Below are 24,569 nucleotides of genomic sequence, written 5' to 3'. Positions count from 1 at the left end.
TGAACTCCTGGAAGCATTAAAACAAAATACTCTTGGTTGACAGCTAAATATATCACATTTAGCAGAATACGGGATAACGCATGTCATATATCTCCTATTTGCATATGAAATATGAGTTTCATGACTGCGAATGAGCTATTGTTCATTAATTTTCTTTTGATTTAGTAATTTGTAACTTCATATCTCGTTTTGCAGATATTGATGACCCATTACTGTACCTGCAGCCCTTGTTATGCGTTTGCATGCTATTTATCAACAACAGATACATTTGCTATACGACAAACCATGACTAATAACCCGCTGTTGTTATTTGCTTTGTTTATCTTGCGTCTTCATTGTAGCTGTTAAAACAGTGCCATTATGAGAAATATTTTGCTTCGCTTCATAGACAGAGTCTGGCTGGGCATAATTGACAATCGTTTTCCTTCTCATGGGAGGGGCTTGTCTGAAGTTTAAAATCATTGGTCTAAACGTAAGCCAATCACATAACGTTTGGATATGATGTGCGTTATGCGCCAGCTCAGCCGCATCAAATTTCTGCTGTAAAACACACGCATGATGTGAAAACAAACCCATCGAGCGAAATACCGAAGTTAACATGGCTATGAACGACTTCTGCAGATTATGTAAAGTAAATCGGGCCAGAGCTAGTTGAACACTATCCTTACGGTGTCTTTCCACTCACGTCTAAGTGGAGGAACGCCCCTCTCTCCTCTCAAACTCTTCCACCAGACGGCCATAACCATATGTAAATTAAATCTTCCTACCTTTTTTTCTGGTTAATCAGGAACGTCACCAAAGAATGTTTGCCCACGCGTCCTCCACCATTAACTGTGAACAATGAAATTTCCTTCCATGATATCTCGATTGTTGTGCACGTCAAGCTGTGCTGCACACAGTTTCTCGCTGACGATCGATAATAGTTGATAAATTAAACTTTTCCCAAAACCTGTCGGGAGTAGGGCAACAACATAATCTCCATTCAAAATGTTTAACAAACACTTTTCTTGTTCGGGATTAAGTTGGCAAGTGCCGATTCTCCACAACAGAGCAAATAGCTTTCTGTGCCTCCATGTCCACTACAAACTACAACCGTACATTTGGCGCTTAGCGTCTACGTCACGGCTCTCAGCCCGCCCTCTGTTCATTGATTCGCCGGTTGTTTTGAGACCTGAGGAAAACGGTTTGAATGGGAGGTATCTCAGACTGAGTACAGAAGCGTAATGAAATTTAGCGGAAGTACAAAGTCTGACGTAGTCAGGCTACCCAACTTTACAGTAGAAAATAATATGTTTACAGCCTGGTACAAAAAGTGATTCTGGTCTACAGTATATAGCTAGTTTTACCCTTCATGACAACTGTGAGGGGAGTGATTTTTTTTGTAATTTATCCATATAAATTTTATTAAAGGTATTGCGGAGGATTTTCTTTTTCCAGGTGGATCAACAAGACTATTGGTCCTCGTAGTTGTCAATCAGGAGTGTTGCGCAATTGCATTTTTTTTTTTAAAAGTGGAGAAGGCGGTTCTTTTCTAAACTTCGAGAAATTCCTCCGCTACACCTTTAAGCCTTAAAAACAATAATATGTGAGTAACATGTGTGTACATGTTTGTATTTTTAAGGAAATTTTGTTTATGCATGATTAGTAAAAAATATTTGAAAAATTGGTGAAATAAGGCCAAGAAAAACATATTAAACATTGGCTCACAAACAAAAAAGTACTGGATCTTGTAAAGTTGCGAATTTGCTACAAAAAGATGTAAAAACCATTTTACCCACTGATTGGGATTCACATGAAATAATATATCAAATTAACTTTTGTAAGACACTTTTTGTTGTGTAAAGGCAATATGCAATGTACTGTAGTGTCAATGGTCACGAATGCTGATGTGATTCACACCTGAGGAGATAAAGACCCAACCCCCTAATGTCTCAATGAGGAATGATGTGCTAGAATGAGAAAATGTTTTGCTTGTGGTTTAATAGCAAAATAGTGTACAATTAAATAAAAAATATAGATAATAAATATTAATGTACATTTTTGTATATATACATTTTAGCAGACAAAGGTCTTTAACCAAGCAATGCTAAGAAACTGAAACTTTGACAGTGTAAGGTCTGTTTATAATATCAGAACAAACAATGATTCAAGAATAAAACTAGCAGTGATGACGACTTATCCACCATGTCCTTTCATAATGTACTTTTCCCGTAGTAGTTATTTTGTCTAGAACAAAGCACTCACATACCTCATATGGGTAATATACTATTGCCGCAATAGTTAGCCTGTCTGGAACCACCGGCTGAACCAGTTTAATCTGCTTATCCACTTCCTATCCCTACCGTATCTATATATATAAATATATATTAATTTCTCCCAAGGGTTTTTGTCCTTCTAGGAGTTTTTCCCACTGGGTTTTCTCCTAGGGGTTTTTTCGTCCCAGGGAGAGTCAGCCAACTTTGGCTTAACTTAGCACTTTACTGTAAACGTTACATTACTAATACGCTCGCTTGTACGGTTTAACCTTAGCCGCTATATTCTACTTCTTATATTATCTATTGATTTTCTGTGTTCTCCTCTACATCTACTCATGTAAAGCTGCTTTGCAACAATTAACAATTGTGAAAAGCGCTATATAAATAAAATTGAATTGAATTGAATATTTGTCACAGCAGTGTTGATGATTCTTACTCTTGACCCTAATCTCAGATTTCATAAACACACACACATGCAACGCATCAGGACACCTGAAATTCAGCACAAAGTGAGTTATTTGTTTAGTAGCAACAGATGGTCTATAGTTTGGGTGTTATTTGATTGGGGAAAAATAGGTACAGCTGTTTCAGTCTAATCAATACGGATGGCAGAAAAATGAACAGATGAGAGTTTAATTTAGTCATTAGACTGAGTGCAGGCCAGCGTGGCAAAAGAGATTTGTTATTCATTTAATGTTGTTCTGTTAAGCATGTTGATGAATGTTACTGTGCCTCTTGTGACATGTAGATGAATGTTAACTTTAACTCCCAGTCAGTAAAAAAATGTATCAGTGTAATTACATATGTGTGTCATCTCACTTACGGTTAAAAGCTAGAAGTCATCATTTGAATTAAATGTCATTAGATGGATTGATCTTGTGTAGCCAAAAGATTTGACCAGAGACATGAGTCTGCATATTTTACAGTAGTTTAGTTTGGCTACTTAGTAAAGAACATCTGAGCAACAAGTAAAGCAACCAATAAGAGCCAATTTTGTTGTTACTGTACAGGACCGGAGTGGGACTTATTTTCAGCCCTGGAGTTTTATGCATTAGACCTAGAGATGAAGAACTTTGTCCGAACCCGTCGGGACCCGCGGGTTCGGTCGGATTCAGGCTTCATTTTTAACATTTTTCATGGGCTCGGGCCAGGCTTGGGCTTGAGCTCCAGCGTTGCGAGGTAAATGAGCAGTGAAGTTCAATGCTGCTGGATGCACTATCAAGCGCTAGCCTGGGTGCCAGCCTATCTTAGCACCAACCAAATTGTCAGGGTGGGCTTTAAACGATGATGATCAACATTAACGTAATCAACCACGTCACCAAAGAGCATGTGTGAACAAAATGGCTGCCGCTGTAGAATTCAGATGTATGGATTCTGACATTGAGTCTGTTCTAAAAGATATCGACAGAGCATTGATTTTAAAAGAGGAACAGAGAAATGCGAGCAAGGCATTTGCTGATCAGAAAGATGTTTTTGCCGTCCTTCCTATGGGATTCGGCAAAAGTTGGTCGCACTTATGGAGGAACAAGTTAAGCAACTGAAATGGGTATCATGCAACTCGGCATGCAACTCGTGCAAAATAATATAATTAAATCCTCAGTAGCCTACATAAATCTGCAATAGTAAACTGTTCTCTGCAGCCTTGCGATTTGATTACAGCCTTGTAATCAAATCCCATGAAGTGAAAAGATAAGCTCTTGTCTTGACTTCATCACAAAAATATCAAGCAACAATGATAAAAACAACAACAATAACAACTGCAGTAGTATGAACAAAGACAGCAAACAGCAAAGCAAAACTTGTATAACAGTAGCAGTTAATTTATGCATGCTGCATGCATGATAGGTACAATTTTAAAATCCAGATATTTAAATAAGCTAAAATAAATTAATTCAACCCAAAATTTCATGTTGAATGAGTGAAATCATGGAATTTGTGCATAATTTCAGTCAAAACCGTTCTATTTCATCATAAACAATCTGAAAACAGGGCTTTAAGTTTAAAATACCGAACCTGTCCTTTAAGTGTACTTTTTTTATTTGGGTTAAAACAAGAAGTGGGTTAACAAGGGAGATTTTTTGCAACATCTCATGTGTTTTATTTTTTGCGTGAACATAACAGGATGTCAAAATCAACAAATACAAAAACAAGAGGAAAGTCTGGCCTGTGATCTCACTAGCTGTGTATCTGTGTTTCTGAAAGCACAGACACATCAAAATGTGAGGGACAGAAGTCTCCCGCTGTTTCACTCCTCACAGTGCAGCGAGACAGCCTCTCTAACACTGATTCATATTGATTCTCCAGCCAGGACTCCAGGAATAGCCTGCTTCAATGAGGAGACACGCTTATCAACAACAAACCCAAAAGAGCTCTTTCCCATGCACCCCTCTCTTCCTAAATTAAACAGCTCTTCTTCTGCTGCCGAGTAGGAGCCTGCAATTGCAGTTGAGTGGAATTAAACAGGTGTGTGCTACACTCCTGATAAATGTTTATGAGAACACTCCTTTTTACTGGGTTTTTAAGCATGTTGGGTTCGCTTTTAGACAGGATTGCGGTCACTAGCATACGGTTGTGTTTTGCACAGTGGTGTTTTGGTTGACCTGGTTTATTAGCTTACCAGATACGTTGACCCAGGAAAGTCATATTCTTTACCATCAGAGGGAATGTATAGCTGTGAGTGTTAATAAACGTATTGCATGTGTGAACCTATCACCATATGTTCAAGATCAACTTGCTATTGGCACCCTTTAGATGAAACCATTGCCAGGTCTAAAGAAAGCTCCTCCAGAAATAGTGGGAGATGTTGAACGTGTGTTCACTAATACTGGCTGGCAGATTCATTCAGGTCACGGTCATGCTCTGTTGTGCTTTTCTAATTGACTTAGACATGTTGATCTATTTGTCCTTGATCTTCTGGGATTAAGTCTGTGAGCCTCTAAAAGGAATGTGAAAGCCAGCGCAGGTCTGGGTAAAGCACACAAGATTTCAGCTGCTCCTTTGAGTTCAAATAAAATGTAAATCAGATCTTATGTAATGTAATATTCTTCATCACATACAATATAGGTTTACAGTATGCAAGCTTTGTAGAGAAATCTGTTTCTAAAGGTGACAAATGGGATGATAATTGATGTAACTGAAAAAATTTGATTTTGCAAGTCAATTGACAACCTGTTGGGAAAACATCTTGAACCTTATCATGCAAATTTTTTTGGCGGTCTCACCCTGTCCACTGGTATTTACCGCCAGCCTTGCCAGAAACTTTGATCATCTAGGCCACTATTCCCACTCTGCCAGACTTTGGAGTTGCCACTGTGCATTTGGGCAGGCAGCACTTTTCTTGCCAACTCCCAAAATCAAATTTGTCTGTTGACTGCCAGATGGTGAGGCTTGAAGATGAGTTTCCTAGTCCAATGGAGTTGAGTTTTGCATCACTCCAATCAATTCCTGGTGATTCAAGGCATGCTTCTACATGACCATGAAAAATGCTTTTCCCAAGTGCGAAGTCTTGTTTGTTAGGAATTAGAGACAGCTTCATCTAAAGCCAACCCTCACTGAATGAGTTACTTGCTACTCTGAACTTTTCCCCCAAAATAAATCACTTTGTTTTGGAGTCGCTGATAAAAAATTTAAATGATTTTCTAGCCTGAAACTACTGGATCCATTTGCTATGCCGCTGATAAACTAAGTGCACTTTTGCTTCGACATGATGTTATAAATGTCTACAGTATCTGAATACAGGTTACTTTTCTTTTTAAGGGTTCACCTCACACAGACTGCAAGTCTGTCTTTCTATTTTTATACTGTACGAATTCCCTCCCTCCAATCTCTCTTGCTGTCTCTCTCGTTTTCTTTCTAAAAAGTTTTTTTCAGGTCATGTCAATATATTGACCTAAAAAATAGAAACAGTGCCTTTAACCACCCATTCTACTAAAATAAAAGATTTCGATTGGAATGTGGGAAGAATTCCAGGAAGGTTGGAAAAATGGAAATAGAGGCCGTGATGCACTTACAACAACAATAGGTGTCCTCCAACAAATGCCTCATTCACACCAAATTACAAGCAATTCTTTGGAGAGTCATTACAGTGAAGAGTTTTGCTGGACATTGTGTCATTACACTGACCCACTTACTACAGAAAGACACCAAATTCAAGCCCTAAATGGACAATGTGGGTTTGATGTTGTCGGCAGTGAATGCAATAATAAATAGCACCATGTGCTAAACCTGTCCAGTGCATGACAAAATAAATAAAACTTTATTTTTTACTTTAACATGATGTCTTCTACAGTAAAAAGATTTTTAAAAGGCCTTTTAAACCATTCAATGTGTGCTTTCCCATTCAGTTTATTTTTCACATTTATTTGCCAACCTTTTAACCAAAAGCCAAAAAATGTAACATGTTTGGCTATTATTTAAGCTTATACCCTTTGTTAACAGACACCTGAAATCAACTATACATCATTGCAATGAGTCAATGTTTAAAAATCTACTGGAAGTTCTGTATTCATGTCAATACTCTTACATAGCCTGATTACAGAAGGATGAGAAGGACCACCCGAGAGGCCATTAGACTGACATAAAAAGCAACCGACCATGGTTATGTTTTGTGCCACTACATATTTAGGGATGTGGAAATCTCTTCAAGCATTTACTTTCATTAACCCAGATTTTCCTGTTTACACTAAGGGTGCTTGGGAGTCAAAATGGCCCCAGAAATTGATAGAGTGATTACAAAACATATATACATTTTTAATGATACAAATACTACTTTTTGTTTACTTCCCATCTATACATTAATGTTGTGTTTTGGGAGATACAGTACTTTTTGTACCTGTTTACGACTAAATTCCGCAACTGCTCACATCACTACTTTAGTAATACATTTTGTGAATTTATGTACATTAGAAAGGCCATTAAAAAAATAAATATTATTTCAAATAGTAATTTTTCTGTAGTTTTTGATGCATTTTTAAATGTCCGTTTTTTACAAAATGTTGTGTGTGTGTGTACCTGTTAAAGGTGGAAAAGAGGATGTTTGTTTAATACACTTTTGCAATATTATTGAAACTGTCTTTACTAAATGATAAAAGACTATTTATTATCTGCACTGAAAGTAATATTATTAATATACGTCATCTGTGCACAAAATAGGGCCTTAAAAACATCAGCCAATTGCTCATGCGGTCATCGCATAAGCGATTGGCCATCTGGCTTGTCAATCACTGCCATTACGATCCTTGTGAGAGACGTGCGCGCTCCAGTAACTAAACACAGGCGACGCATGCGCATAGCGCATGAAACTCCGTCTTAAGTTTCGTTTTGTTTTCATTGTCGATCCTGCTTTCCTCCTCGAATTTGCACCACGGTAGAGAAGAAACTCGAAGGAGGACGCAAAAGAAAGACTTTTTTAAGCCGCTGGGAATAGGAGAAAATTGTCAGAAGAACGTAATGTAAACAGAGTCGTTATTGGAGAAACATTTTAACGCTGGAGAGCAATGAAGGAACAGAGAGGTGTCAAGACAGACGCGCAGTTCGCAAAATTCTTCCCGACAGGTAACATTGATTATTCTTTCTTTGGGGAATAATTATTGTTGTACTGTTATTCAAGTATATTGACGTTGTTCTTGTACTGTAGTTGTAAGGCAGTGACCAGTCTGCTACATGCTAGTTGAAATGGGAGTAGCGTAGAATGATCTAAAGTTTTAACATCTTATTTGTTTATTATCATCATTTCACATAATGAATCCACTGACGCGAGTCACGCGACACAGCATATGCCGGTGATAAACAAACACTCGTGTTCAAATATTTGTGCACGAGTTTTGGAAGGCGTTCCCTAGAAATGAGCTGTGAAGGAGAGAGGCTGTTCTTACGCATGCGCTCATTTAAAAAACTCAGTAACCGTTTTTGGATTCTCAGTCGGCGAAAAACATCCTCTTTTGCGCCTTTAATTATCACATTGTGGGGACCAAAAGATAGGAATACCAGTACAGTATAAAATGCATTACGTCTATGGAATGTCCCCACAAAACATGGAAACCAGAATGTGTGTGTGTGCATGCTTGCACCTGTGTGAGCATTAGAGCCCACCACTTTACATCTTTGTTTGCATCTGTAGCAGAATTTTTGCCAAATTCTGTAAAAAATGCTATCTGTGGCAGTCATCCCTGCTGAAAAAAAGCATACCAGCAAGACCAGCATAAGTTGTGTTTTGGTGCTGGTTTTCTAGTGAACACCAGCTAAACAAGCACCAAACCAGCATCAGCACCAGCTAAACCAGCACCAAACCAGCACTATCACACCAGCATATGTTGTGTTTTGGTGCTGGTATGGTGACCACCAGCTAAACCAGCATGAAACCAGCATAGACCAGCATAATTCGCATGCTGGTCCATGGTTTGATGCTGTTTTTTCAGCAGGGATTTGTTGTGTGTGTGTCTGTTTGTGTGATTGAACATGTCTTTTCTGTATTGCATTTGTGCTCTAGTACCAGACCTTTTCTGTGTGGAACAAAAATTAAACTGGGGTCATATTGACCCCCAAGGACCTCTTTTGTCAAAAAAATTAACATCTTCAGAACAAACGAATCAAGCCCAGTTTTTTATATGAATATTAACAGATAATGTAGAAAATTTACAACATCTTATTCCACTGAGATGAAGGGAACCTTTCACTTTTTTCAGTGAAACCAACCAACAGTGCATTCGCAAACATTTACAACAACGTTTATGAGTTCATGCCGTGAACCTCATACAGCAGGGTAAAGGATAAGAAAGCACATGTTGTTGTCTTGGCAGTAATCGACCATTGATCGGCTGATTCAACATGCTTCAAAACATCATGTAGGTGTGTGTGTGTCTAACATAAAGACAAAGCCAAATCGGCAGGGAGATGCTTCACTCGAAGCAAAGCATGCTGATGAAATCCTCTTTTCAACAGTCCGGATGCTGCTTTTTCTGCGCAGTGATGCAGGATTCAATTAGTGTTTTATTGCAATTACAGTATACAGAATTGCATTATATTGTATCCAACTGGCCGGAAGCACATTTGCTAAATGTTGTACATCTGGTTAGAGCTGATTATAATTTCTGTTGATTAACGTTGTCTGTACTTCTCCCATTATTAGAACAATGGTAATTTATAATATAATTAATAAGGTTGTAATAGTTCTCTGCTTTCCTCTCTCAGTCTTTAAACTTAATGAGCTCTAGTGAGATCTATGAATACATGCTTGAAGTAATTCATTAATTCATTGTATTATCAGACAGCTGGGCTGCTGTGTAAAAATATCTGTGTAATTGGACACTGCCTCTTTGTGTTTGTATGATAAATGCCAGTTGAATGTTAGTTAATTAAAACGAGGTCATTCAGATGAGCACGTCGTGCAGAATGACATTTTAATGACTGTCAATCAAACTGTAAGCTGGGTAAACTTGAGCGAGGAACTTCACTGAACTGTTCATCTGTAAAGAACTTCATGTGCAGATTTCACCAATTGTCAGCATCACAATGTACATGTACGTGTACAATAAAACTACATGTTTTATGTAGGAGCTGTGGCTTTGCAGTTGGCACACATGTTCTTACTCACTTTGGTTACTGTGGTGTGGATGATGCCAGTTCATACATTTATCCATCCTATTGTTTTGAATGACTTCCAGTTGTTTCCTGTCATCTTGAAAAAAGAAAAAAATCTCATAGTACATATGAAAAGTTACTTTGAGTTTACATTGATGCTTTATCCAGAGCAATTTGCAGTTCTTTTAAGGTACACAACTTGTAAGGTAGTATTTCCTGACCTTAGTACTGCTTATGGTCTACCAATAAACTTATACTGTAAGAGAACCTGTAAAGTATACAGTAGACTTTATAGAGAGACTAACTAAAAAAAGTTATAATGTTATAATGGTCGAATGTTACAAATATTTGAAGTATAAATGAAGATGCCCAACACTGGTTGGGGTGAGGATTCGTTGTAGATTTTTTAGTTGCATCTTTTTTGCTGATTTTGCAACTGTTTTCTACAGTATGTCTTGTCCAAAGAAGTGGATATTGCATGCAAAAAAAGTTTGCATGCACTTCAAGGGTTTTGCAGCGAAAGATTTGTTAATTGCCAATTTAATGACTAAAGTGACACTTGAAAAATAAGGCATTTAAATTCTTGAGTAACAAAATTTTCATTGCCATTAAAGTGAAATTACTGAACCGAAACATAAGAGCCTGATAAAAATGCTCATTTACAAGAAAATATCTCAGATGGACTGTTTTGCATCTAAACTCTTCATATATAGAGAAAATGCAAAATAGAAGCATTTTAATAACCCAAATTGCTTAAGATTTTAGAATGACATTGCAGGTAGTGCAAAAAAGCATTTTTTGGTTTCTCTTCCACTGACACATCCCATGAGTCAGTGAGGCAACAGTGCCAGAGAAAAGCGATCAGAGACTGTGATCGATAAATGTGGCCTACTGGAACTCAAACAAACTTGAACAAACTAAAACCCTTTGATTATCTGCTAGGGCTCAGATAGCCAGCTAACACTTTGTTTATGGAAGTGGGCTGTGTGTGAGAGAGACACACACACGCTCTCTGCAGACATACTTTTCAATTGCCTATCAGATGGCGAAAATTAATCCTGCTGTTGGTGCTTAACTTTACCTGAGTCATCGATCCACCCGTCAGAGAAGATGTACGGTGTGCCATTAACAACGAACAGAAGACATCTGACTATTCAAAAAGTTGGAGACCCAGATCTGAGACCATGGCACTGAGCCCAGCAGAGTCCAAATGAAACCTAAATGGGGACAAAGTTGGGCAGCACTGTGTAATCGAACCAATAGCTAATGAAAAAGTGAGAGTTATTTAAAGTTGCACCCTGCAATGATTTCAATCATTATTTCATCTGCTCCAGTGATCATTAAAAGTAGTGAAATTACTGACCTAACCAATTTTTTCAGTAACAGGATAGTGGATGCTTTTGAAATAGTATTTCAAATAATAAGTTTGTTTCTTTGTAGGCAGATGTATATAATTAAAAGTAAAAATATATATTATCTAGCTATTTACTTTGTCGCTTAGTGTACTGTAGTATAGGAAATAACTTGTCAAAGTTGAGTTTGCAGCTTAATAGGCTATAGCCTTTAGGTAAATTGGTCTACTTCTAGTAGAGAATGATTTCTATAATTGGTAAAAAAGCTTTTATGATAATACCTGCATGTTAGCAAAAATACAGCTGTTAATGGCCATGAAATTTGAAAAGGATCCATCGCAGACATATGTCAAAATGTTACTTAATGGAATGACATTCATTTCAATGTCATGATTTGACCCTTCCCATAGCAACCAAAAAGCTCAAAAGAATCAGCAATGATGTTTTTCATACAGACTTAAATTAATTTGTGTCAAAGCCCTTTTTTACCTTACTGGAACGGTGTAAATGAACATTGTTCCTGGTAATGAATGTGGCTTTAGATAAGACAATGTTTAATCCAAGGCTGTGGCCTGAACTGGAACATCCTTGAATAGGCCAAGGTTTTTCAGATGGGTCTTTTATATGAAAATTTCTCAATAGCATATTTCTGAAATCAAAATGTTTTGTGCAACATTTAAAAAACATTTTATCTATTACAAAAAAATCATTTGGCAAATAACCATGAGGGGGGGGGGTGGCCCTCCTTGGGGGGACAAGATGTATGACATTTTGTAAGAAACATAAATATATCATAAATTCTGTGTAATTAAACATCAGAAAAATAAGTTTACTAACCAACAGCAATTGATCATTTAGGGGCGGTTTCCCAGACAGGGATTAGACTAGTCCTAGACTAAAATAAATGTAAGAGCTGTCTAAACTCAAAACATCTTGCACTGACATATCTTAAAATACATCAGTGCCCTTTGATTTGCATCAAAATGCACATAAGTTATGTTTTTAGTAAGACATGTTTGTTCAAACTAGTTATATTTCCCAATTAAACTCAGGTCTAGTCCTGGTTTAAACTAATCCCTGTTCAGGAAACCGCACCTTAATGTTTTGTTACATTAAATTCAAAATGTGAGATTATTTGTTTCCGAATTTTCTTTGTCTTTCAACTTTTAATTTTTCGTTTGTCTTAGTACACAATGTAACTACAGAAGAGTCAAGTTTTAAATAGGAAAAATATCGATTTTTTTGTCATTTTTGAGCGCGATGCTAATGGTCTAATCAGATTCAATGGATTATGCTAAGCTATGCTAAAAGTGGTAGACCCAGAGATCAGCTGAATGGATTCCAAAACGGTAAAAATCAAATATTTAACTCTAGGGGAGCTGGAAAATCAGCATATTTCAAAAAGTGGAGTGTCCCTTTAAAAACACCAACACTGTTCTTCCATTTACTTTTACAAAGCTTACATTAAATCATATTTAGCACCCACCAAAACCATATGCTTGATGTGTAATAGCCTACCTCAGTTAGAATATAAAAACTAAAGAGCTGCAAATGATACTCAAGAGTTTTTAAATTTTTTCAGTTTGCTGTCCATCACATGGGCAGTTTTTCAAGTATGAACTTGATGGTCAATGAGAAAAATTTCATTTTGAGTCATCATCACATACATATGATAAACAATATTTTAAAACATAACAGATGCCTATGAGCAAGTGGAATCTTAAAAAAAAACAGGTGAAGCATCTTATTGAGTTTGTGGGTCGTACAGCTCCAAGGTATTTGCTGTTCGAGAAATTTCGGTACCTGTATGGGCTGATGTAACAACCAAACCATTTTAGTTTTATAAAGTGGAAGCACGTCACAGAGGGAATTGGTTCTGAGTAAAACTAAAAGTGAGTCAGATCCTCTCATAGTTTTTATTTAAGATGGCCAGGAGTGCTGATCTGAGCAGGTGTTGATTATACAGGTGCTGAATCATTCTCATCATCTGTAAACTGTCTTGGTTTGTACACAACAACAAGAACAACATTTGTGATTAACTAAACGTGCATCATTACCAGAAAAAAATAACAAAAGTCCAGTTAACTTTCACTGTATGCGTTGAATATTTCAATATGAGATTTCTGTTTTTAATGCTTTGATTGAAGAGTACTGTACTTACTGTATATAATTACAGTATGAGTACAATTTAGTTTTTCTTGTTCTGCAAAAGCATCGAAAATGATCCTGGGCTGGTTGAAACAGGCCACATCCCTGACATCTAGTTAGATCTTAAACCATTTTCAAACCATGCTTGAACTTGTCTGTCTGTGCAAAAAGCAAAATGCTGGACAGCCAACAAGAAGATAGATGATATGTTTTGTTTAAATTGATTTAATGGTGGTGGATGGCTCTACACAGCATGAAGCCACATAAATAGGCACAAGACACAAACAGACTGTCCTATTGTACCAATCACAACTAGTTAGCAATAATCAAAACCAGCATATCTACTAAAACATACAATTGTATTGGTCGTTTATCTATTCCCCCAATTACGACCAACAGATGCATTTACTAAATTAGGCAACATAGGTGACACATAATATATTTGCAAGATTTGCAATGCAAATTGTTTGTAATACTTCTATAGTGTTTTTTTGTCAATTTTTGCAATAAATACACGTGACTGTACTATTACGCATGTTGTGATATATATGGTTGAGAAGTGGTTGGGTTTAGGGTAAGGGTGGGGATAGATTCTCCAAAATATCTTTAAAACCATAAATGTTTATGAAGCCATTTCTACATTTACAAATGCAGAAAACAACAGGCATCTACTCTGACGTATAAGGCAAAAACATTCAAACGTAACCACAGGTTGTATAAGCTGCAGGCCGCTGGATTGCAGTAATCTCTTTACACATACCTTGACATTGTATTATGGCCGTTTCACATGGTACGCGGTAAGCGGCAAAATCGCCGCGCGGCTTCAGCTTTTCTCTTGTATTGGAAGCGTTTTGTGCAGCATTTAGTGCAAATATGTTTATCTTCAAAGGCGCCTGTCATGAAGTACCATGTCCGGAGAAGGAATAGGATTTTGTGTGCACGAGCAAGGCGTGTGGACCAACTCCGCTTCACCTCTGTAACCGCCCCCGTTTTGCCGCTTTCCGCAAGTCTCATATTGAAAAAGAACTAAACACTCGCGGTTGCCGCGTACCATGTGAAACGGCCTTTAGGGTGCTTGCACAAACAATTAGGTGGTTATTTTTGGATGACAGTCTCATCAATACAGTAGATAAACATGGATGAGATTTTTTGTTACTCTACCATATCTCAACTGGTTACAGTAATAGTTCCTATCACCAAGAGTTAATAGTAACCTTGGGGTTTATTACCCATTCATAAGTGTTCAGATATAAAAATATGTGTACTGTTTCATTCCCTGAAATGTGGAGAATCACACTTCAGTCATCTTTCAGCTACACTTGGTGACTCACACAATCCCATAACACAAACTCAGTGTATCTATCATAAGTGTAAGATGCGATTGTTCACTTTACTTTTAAACGTTGAACCAAAATTTAGCTACAGACGGTGCAGTAGTGCCTGCTTTGTAGTACAAAAAATACATATTGTATCTTTATGATGGTAGCTGTGTTTTCAACGCTATCTCATAAGAATTCGTACAGATTTTACAAGTTGGCTAATTCGTATTAATTCATACGACCACATTCCTAAGTTTTTGTAGGAATTGCCTTGACCCCTGTGAGGTTGGGGTTAGGTGCAGGGTTGGGGCGAGGCTAGGGGTTTGGTTTCGTTGTTGTTGTTTTTAATGAGAACCGTAAGTTTCGCACAATAACACAGTCGTTGGGTTTCTAGCTGGTCATTTACTGGTCCAAGATGGTAATCAGTTGGTATAAGCTACAATAGTAGACCATCTTGGACCTATAACATATCACCAGCTGGTCATGCCATGGTGGTCAAGCTGTTTATGTGAAATATAGTGGCTGGTCAAGCAGAAAAAGATGCGCTTGAAATGACCTACATTACCAATTTCTGAAAACACATCAACCAGTTTAAGCTTAGGCGTAAGGTAGGGAATTTAGAGCTGCAGAATGCTTGAGCAATCATCTCCTACCTATAGAGGTATTCTGAAAGGAAAAATATGGTCAGAAATAGCACCAAAATAAAGCGGCTATAGAGCAAAAAGAGGCGAGGTCCCGTGAGGTTAAACCTCAGTCCACACTAATCACAAACCTGTCAATTCTCTTTGGTGCTGCCTTTTATGACCCTGCACACTTTGATGTGTTACTGAGAGAGAGGAGGAGAGGAAGGATAGAGCGACAGAACGACAGGTGCGCCCGTTCACATCCATCTGTCTTTCCTACGCCTCTCCTCAACACACACTGCTTCTCACTCTCTGTTTGTTCCTGTGCTAAAGTCGCACAGCCTTCGTTTGTGTTGCTTTGGTGAATAATTTACACCACACGAGGTGTGAGAGAGGTGGTGGGTAGTATGGACTCACATGTGTGAGTGTGTGTGTGGCTGTCCAACAAGCATTTTTCCATTTGTGCGTCTCAGTGTGCGTACATAATGGGGGTTTCTTTCAATAGGGGCACTTTTGATTGAAAAATGAAACTTTTATAAACTTGAAGTTGTGATATGTGGTAAAACCAGTTGCGGCTGGTGACTTCTTCCCAAGGGTCGGGAATCAAAATACTTTTGGGAGTGTCTTTAGGACAACAAGACACATACTTAACTGTACAAGTAAATTATCTAAAATATACTGATAAAATATAAAGTTGAACAATTAACCCAACCCCAAATGTTAAAAATCAGATAGATGGGACATTTCCATTAATTGAAGACTTAACCTTAAATGTCTTCAGCACACACAAATGATTAGATACATGGTCTTAATTTGCATTTTGAAGTTTTGACAGCCATTGTCTTTTCCACACTGACGACTGACCTTTGCAGGATCTCTTTTCTTCAAGATGCTGTTCTAATATGATTGACTTTCTTCTTGAGGAACATGTCAGAGTTCCCTGACGTGACATTTCATTGGTAATGATGAAGTGATGAAGATAATTCTCCGAAGACAGTATGAGGGCTACATCAGTTCATATGACAGTGATATATGACTGGGTTCTGTGGCACAGTTAAAGTGTAGTGCTTCCAACATCATGATCATGGGTTTCATTTTCAAAGAGCACACATAAATTCAAAAACACTTCAGCGTGGGTCCTGGCATCCCAACGTGTTCAAAAAAGACAGGTGTGACCAGGTTGGAAGAAGAATAAACCAGCTGTTAATGCATTCAGTACAAGTTGTTAAGCGCGTGTGTGTAACAAAAAGTGAAGGCTATAGCTGAATCAGCAAGCACATAAATCTTAACACAGATTTTGAGTTTGCTTGTTAAAGTGTGTTGAAGGTTTGTTGTCATATATATAACAATCCCTGTGTAATGCACAGGTCAAAGCTTTGTGAATTTCATGTCCATTGCCAGGAACACTGTAAATGGTTCTTTTAATGATGTTTTATTAACGTAGTTCGGGAGGAACACGTCAAATAAACTTCTCAAGTGCCTCCAGCTGTCTACAATCAGTAATCGACAAATACTCTAGTATCACCAGTTGTCTACTATCAGTAATCAACATATCTCCCTAATCAGCATGAAGGCAAGCCCATATATAATTACAGTCAAACTCACCTAAGGATTCTCTACAGTCTTCAGAATCCCTCCACCACCCCGTTTCCTCTCACTCACCAGGTTACTCCCTAAACCTGGGGGGATACTCTGCGTTCGGGCCCATTTCCGAGCTCAGAGCCCTCTCAGCATGACAAATACGTTTACAAATTTAATCTATCCAACTTATTTGTAAGTGTGAACTTGTGAATGAGAGCGGGCGTTCTTGGGTCCACATTACCTGCTTGTTATTAGATTGTGGCAGCATCATGATTTGATATTACAGAAATAAAAACAACAATGGTCTGTTCTTTTTACCTTTCTCTCTCTATTGTAGAGGTCTACACGGAAGACCCGAGAGCCGAAGACCCGACCCGGGACCCGTACGGGTTCGGGTCTATATTTTAAATGATCAGCCAGGTCCGGGTCGGGTCTCAATCTATTACTTCGGGTCCCGGGTCTGTTTAACATTGTGGGTAATACCCGAGGTCAATCGGACTCAGAGAACACACACTCACATCTAAATAAAATATTTCAAAATCAGCAACAAAAACTTAGATGAACTGTCGCATACATTTTTTCTATGACGCTAAAATTGCGTTAAAAAGTTTATATTTGGTTGCTCCAACCAGGCAGCTAACGCGCATGTGCTCTTGTAATGTTTCTCTGGCTACCAGTCAGGAGCTTCTGCAGTGAGACGCAATGACTTTAACTTTGACAATTGGCTCTTTTATTTAGAAGGCGGGACCTATTCCGCCGTACCGCGCATTTTGCACTGACTTCTCTTATTTTTATAATAATATTATAAATTGACTGTCTTGCTGTTATATCTAAAGTTTTCGCGACTCAAAGAGCACAGAGATGATAGCAAAGAAGCAACGAAAGCAGCCATGGCACTGAATGAGCAATCGTTATTATAATCCAAATGGGCAAACATTATTAAGCAAGTTGACCCGATGTAAAACTGCGTGATTATCACCATAACTGTAAAGTGGACTTTAAAAGCTGGAATAAGCATTAAACATTTCAATCGTCAAGAGAGGAATAACATGGATGGAACTTTCTTGGAAATAAGGATTGTGCATCACACAGACAGGTACAAGGAGGGAGAAGACTAACTTCTATGGGTAAGACAAAAAGTTTAATTTTCGCTACTTGTTTATTGACTTATTAATAACATTTAGCTAAGAATATTTGCCGGTCGGGTCTGTGTCTTCCCGGACGGGTTCGGGTCCAGATTTTAAATAATAGACGGGTCTTCGTCGGATCCGGGTCCAGCTTTTAAATAATAGACGGGTCCGGGTCGGGTCCGGGTCCAGCTTTCAAAACAACAGACGGGTCCGGGTCGGTTCAGTGTAGCACATTTGCGGGTCTGATCGGGTTCGGGTAGGAATTTTTGGACCCGTGTAGACCTCTACTCTATTGCCACAACCATACAGTTTCTCGCATTCACACACACGCATAGATACCCGCACACTTTTACTTATCTATTCTATGTTAATGAGAACTTTCATAGACTTCTATTGTTTATATAGAGCACTAGATATACTTACTGTAACCTAACCCAGTGGTTCTCAAACTGGGGTCCGGGGCCCCCAGGGGGGCCGGGAGATGGTGCCAGGGGGGCCCCAGTTTTATGACATTTTACAAAATACATTCATTTATCATGAATTCTGTGTAATTAAACCTAAAAAAAAATAAGGATACTAACCAACAGCACTACTTTGTATAACTTAATATGTTTTGTTTAATTAAAATGTTACATTTTAGAACAGTTTTTGTCATAACTTTTCTTTGGGGGGGGGCGTGAAGGAATGCACTGTACACAAGGGGGGCCGCACGCGGAAAAAGTTTGAGAACCACTGACCTAACCCACACTCAAACCCAGGGGTTGCCAACCTTTTTGTGAAATAGGCAAAAATGACAAAACAATTTTATTTTATTATTTTATTTTATTTTATTTTATTAATAAATAAATATGAAAATTAAGGCTATGAATAAAATTTTTAATGTGCAATTTTAAAAAACATTTAATGTGCTTTGGCCGGCACTATGTTTTTGACAACTGGTTTAACCCTTATGCTGCATTTACACCAAACGCGAATAGAGCATCTGGGGCGAATGATTTCAATGTTAAATCTATGTAAAGACACATGTACAGGCTTCTGGAGGTCACGCGAATCCATCTAATTTCACCAGTTGAAAAATCTGAACTTTGGTGGAAAATTGTGCCGCGTTAACCAATCAGGAGCTTGCTCTAGTGATTACAGGAAGTGAGCAGAGTCGCGGAAGTCCCTCCCATGACGCAAATTTCTGCGTGAATGTCTGGAATGGCGCGGATTTCATGAAAAAAAGGAAGCAAGTAAACTCAAAATGTTCAAGCGTCCAACTACGCACGAATAGCACATTTTTACCGACTCTACAGCATTTGGTGTGAATTGAGCATAACAGAAAACTTTCTGTATTTTTACAATAAAAACAAAACAAAACAACCTTTATTTGCTTTTTTATATAGTTTTTACAAATGAGTAAGGCTTCAAAGGACGGTTTTGCTCAGGTTTGTCAGGCTTTGCTCAATTTTGGGTACACATTTGGCCCCAAAAAATAATTAAGTAGGTACACACAAAAATAAATGATGATATAAACACTATTTACATCTGCTACGGTATTAAAGAGGCCATGAAATGAGGAATTATATTTTCCTTGATCTTTTGACAGGTCTTTCATGGTATCATTAATACATTCTGCCAGTTTATTAGCTTAAAACACTCTCCTTTTCAATTTTAAAAGCATTTATGTAATCATTCTCTAGAAAAAATCTATATAAAATGTCTGTATAAGCGATGTGCATAAATAGATTAAAATTCATATGACCGGCCCTAGAGAAAGACACAGCACATCATCATATTTTTGACTCTGCCCACTGGCGTTCAGTCAGAGAAGCAACTCAAATGGATCTGAAGGAGTAGTTGGTCATAAACTTCATAAAGACTTGGCCTTTTTAGACTTTTGAGACCAATAAGAAGCCATTTACAAACACCATACTGACTGTTTGGCCTTCCTTTATAGCCACAATACAGTGACACTTCTCAGCCATATTTCAGAATATTACCGAGAGATGGAGGTGGACTCTTTCTCCTCGGAGGCAGTGTAGTGATCCCTTTCATGGGTCCCCTGAGGCTCTGTGTTTGCCCTCTGCCTGTTGTGGCACCAGAATATCATAAAGATTAGATTATGACTGGAGCCAATGTACCCCTAGGGGCTCTTTTGACTCGGGGCAGTGTACACACAGGCACCAACATGTATTAAATTGTGTACAATGAACACTTTAGTCAGTGCATATCTGTTTGGTCCTGGTGGACGTTTGGAAATGACCCATTTTACTTTTAAGATAACCTCACGACGCCTTTAGCCATCATTAAAAAATAATTCCTTTCAAGTCTTGTCTGTATGTAGCAGTTCACTGAACACATGCTTCACCCACTCACGGTCCATAAAGAGAACCGCCAGGAGTGGCACCGGAGGTTCGAGAGCTTTGAAAGCCCATTGGGATTGAAACTAAGTGAAAGCTAGAGCCGAGCTTGAGAGATGTGGCCAGGCAGTGTGTTCCTCTCCGGGGCTTCATGCTCCAGTACAGTCGATGTTTGTGTTTTTGTTAGCATTCTGTCCTGTTCGATTCGTTTTTGTTCCCGGAGAGTCGTCCCCTTTGATCCTGTGTTTAAATGTTAATGCTGCCTGACCGAACACATGACAGTGATGTGGAGCAAGGTCACACACACACACTCATGTGATGTGAGCGGCGACCTTCTGGGTCCTATTACTCCTCCTGTCTCCGGATCTTAAAGGGACACTTCACCCATTTGCATTAAGGTTTGTATAGTTAGAACCCCAGTCATGTTTTTGAATGGTCATGCATCATTTTCTCAGTTGCCGCTGAGACAGGAGAAATACAGATTTTAGTGTTGCACTTCCTTCTTTCAATGATGTAAAAATCATCATTTTGCATCATTGAAAGAAGGAAGTGCAATATCTTTGTTGCAGGCATGAAAACGGGTCAGGGGTGAAAAAGGTGAGAAGGGTGCTCGAGAGGCGATGTGGCCTCTGATGGGGCCGCGAGGTGGGAGGACCCCCCCAGAATAAATATAAGGCCTCATTAGGGAACATGCTGTGACTTAAGGGGTTGTGTACACCAAAACTTTTACGCCCGCGACCGGCGCATGTTTTCAATAGTTTCCAATGGAAGCTCGGCGTTTTTCAAATAAGCCAGCAGCTAGCGGGTTTTTTCCGCGCTGAAAACCGGCGCTCGGCGGTTTTTACGCGCTCGGCGCTGAGCATCGAGAGTTGAAAGAGATTGAACTTTGGGAGAAAAGCTCCGCTCGTCAATGTCAGTTCTCACACGGCCGCCCAATCACAGTGGAGGAGGGGCGGGACATTACCACAGCAACCAACCGGCTCGCAGCTGAAGTATCACAGCTACCGAAGCGCTCAGCTGAAGAAAGCTGGCACTCAGCTGAAAAACAGCTGGCATTCGGCGTCCTCAAGGCGTTTTCAGCCGCGTTTAAAAGTTTTGGTGTGTCCAGCCCCTAACTTATTTATTCTTCAGGCATGTGATTGGCTAAGGACAAAAAAGAAGGAAGGAACTCAACATCCCTCCACATGCGCCGAAACAAAATGCACACAATAACATACGCAAAAAATACATTATGACCATTATTTCAATTATTTCATTCTGACTGACAATTTAGATTTCAAATTTAAAATGTAAACATTTGACTAGTAACAGAAACCATGTTAAATTAAATGAATTGATAAATGTGGAAAGCTGTAACAAGTAGCATTCCCTTAAACTTTTTACATCTGCAATAATTTTATTTTGCCATAATCTGACCATCAGTCGTTAGGCCATACAATTTTAAGGTGGCCTTGGAATAGGGTGGACCTGAATGCCTACATCTAATTTAAAATGAATTAATTTTTCAACATAGTACTGGTTAAATGAATTACATTATGGTTTTTGAGTCATGGGTTGAATAATTTTCAGATAAGCAAAAAAGTGATGTGGGAAAATAAAATAAGAACAAATCAAGAAATTACAAGCATATAAAATAGAAAAGAACAAAGTTACAAATAAAGTAAGATCTAACAGTATTGATTAGGTAGAGAAACAGTATCAAATTAACATAACACTGTTTTCATTCTATAAATTAAATATAATTGATCTTTTTTAAGCTGTAAAGGTGATTTTCCTTTTGTCTTCTGTAGTTTGATTAACGTAGTGACACAAACATAAGCATTTCTTATAAGAGGAACTGTCCCTTTAACACCGGTGGAGAAGCGCTGATCTATACACTGACACATATAATCAACTGCTCACGTAAAATAAACGACTGTTTTTATGAGAATACTTGCAGAGACTGTGGTATTACAATATAGTTTGTGCGTATATCTCCTGTCAAGCCAAAAAGATTATGTGTTTGCGCGATTTTTGAAACGCGCGTTTCAGTCCGTGGGCTTTGGAGTTTGTGCGTGTATGCGCACTGAAAACAGTTCACTTTAGCATCTTTGTGGCTCAAATAGTCTAAAATCGCTTAAATGTTACAGTAAACGATAAACTTTCTTATTAACAGTATTAGTAACAGTATGTCAGTATGTTCTTATTACAGCATTTCATGCAATATTTAGCAGTTTCACCATATTTACATTTAAGTACTTACAGCCATAGACTAGTAAACCAATGTGACTTACAAGCGATGAGTATGTCCATAATTCGTTCCAATCCATTCCAACAAAAAAATCTTTCAGGTCACTTTGCAGTGTCAGTCTGTGTAGATGTGTTGTTTTAATTGATTGACGAATTAGAATTCTACAATGATAGTTTTACAGCGTTTTGTGTTGACTTTACGTCCCGAAGGCAGTCGCTCTACGCATCTTCAACAAGCGTGTATGACGAAGAACACAGAAATGCGGATGACATCACAGTAGCGCGAGAGCCGTTCGAACGCAGACTTCCTTATGACTTCTCGGTTCACTCTCGTGATACTTTGATGTCACCTGCTTGCCTGTCGGTTTTTGCAGCGCAGCACGAACTCAACCTAATGTCTGGTATACATGTTGGATGACGGCGAGGGGCGCGTCTACAAACAACGCCGCGCATACCCCCCTCCCCCCCAAAAATGTTTTCTCATCGAATCTACACGATTCACGTGGGTCACCTTTTTTGGCTTCAAAACGGCGAATTTCGCCGAAAGGTGAGGGATTCTCATGCCTGTTGTTGAGGGGGGTGAGACTACAAACACCCCTTTTCTCGTTCAAATAGGCACCAAATTCTAAATGTATGATACATTTACACTACAAATATGATGCACTTTCAATAGAGATTAATGTTTCTACGGGTGAAATGCTCCTTTAAGGACCAGGTCTGTTAGGGCAATTGCTGTTAATTGACAGGTCAGTGGTGAAAAGGTCCTCTGACTTATTCCATCCCACAACCAGTTTGTTTTCTCTCTCATTAACCTTTTCTTGTTTTTCTTTATATTGTGTGGTCAGGCCGTACACGATTGTGTTTTTTAAGCTCAAGAGAACGAGTAGCTAGAAAAGGAGAAGAGGGGAGATAGAGGATTTCTATTTGTAGGTCAACCTAAATTATAAATCCTCTCGAACTGTGATTTGGGATCAGCCAGCTGAGTGGTGCAGATAGGGAGCAGTGACCTTGGATTACAAACTGTTGCCCTTACTATGTTAAAGTCAGATTGACCTGGAAAAATATATTTAATCATTATTTTAAGACTAATTAGACGCTGGGATATGCAAATGCATGATGATGAATAATAAACTCTCAAAAAACAAGATGCTACAAAATGCAATAGAAGAACCATCTCTGGCTGTATGGTTCCATAAAGAACCTTTATTATCTGAAGAATCTAAAATAACTAAAGAAACTAAAAACAGCTTGCTTCTATCTCTTAGGAGATTTAAATACTAAGAATTGAAATATCAAACATGGCAGCCAAATCTGACCTTAAATGCAGGTAATCAACCGACTCTTTCAATCATATATGCAGTCCCCAGGAATGTTGTCATGAGATTCAACATCAATGCCGCAACAAAGGTTGTACGACTAATCCAAGGACATTTGTAATACAGTATGTGGAGAATGTTGTCCACTACCTTGCCTATTCATCAGAAGTACAGATTTTTCTATTGAGTTTCTTTATCACTGCACCACCATCAAATCATTACCTGTCTCCAAGTTTAGAGAAACAGTACCCTGTTAAAAATAAAGATGCTGAAAAGAGTTCTTTCCAGCGATGCCAGATCAAATTTTGATTCTCCAAAGATCATTTCAGTCAAAAGTTCTTAAAGGAGTCATATGACCTGATTTCATGTTTTTCTTTGAGAGTTAAAGGATGTCTGTGCACATAAATTATCTTTAAAGTTGCAAAAATTTAAGTTTAAATCCAAAGAGATCTTATTTTTTAAAAGTGAAGCCTCATCCACGCCTACCCAAAACGTCTCGTTCAAACATGCCCATGCAGTTAGACGTCATATTTGTTTGAACATTTAAATAACACCGCCTTAATGTATACGCAAAGATAGATGGTGTAACTTTCAATCACGCTGTAGTATTGTTGCTGCCGCCATGTTGGGAGAGGCTGCGTTTTCCCCTGCGAAAGGCAAATGACTTTATTTGGCCTTCAAATAGAGTAAACATTA

Source organism: Paramisgurnus dabryanus, chromosome 20 (assembly GCF_030506205.2).
Source record: "Paramisgurnus dabryanus chromosome 20, PD_genome_1.1, whole genome shotgun sequence".
Classification (NCBI taxonomy): domain Eukaryota; kingdom Metazoa; phylum Chordata; class Actinopteri; order Cypriniformes; family Cobitidae; genus Paramisgurnus; species Paramisgurnus dabryanus.
This window is presented reverse-complemented; position numbering follows the sequence as displayed.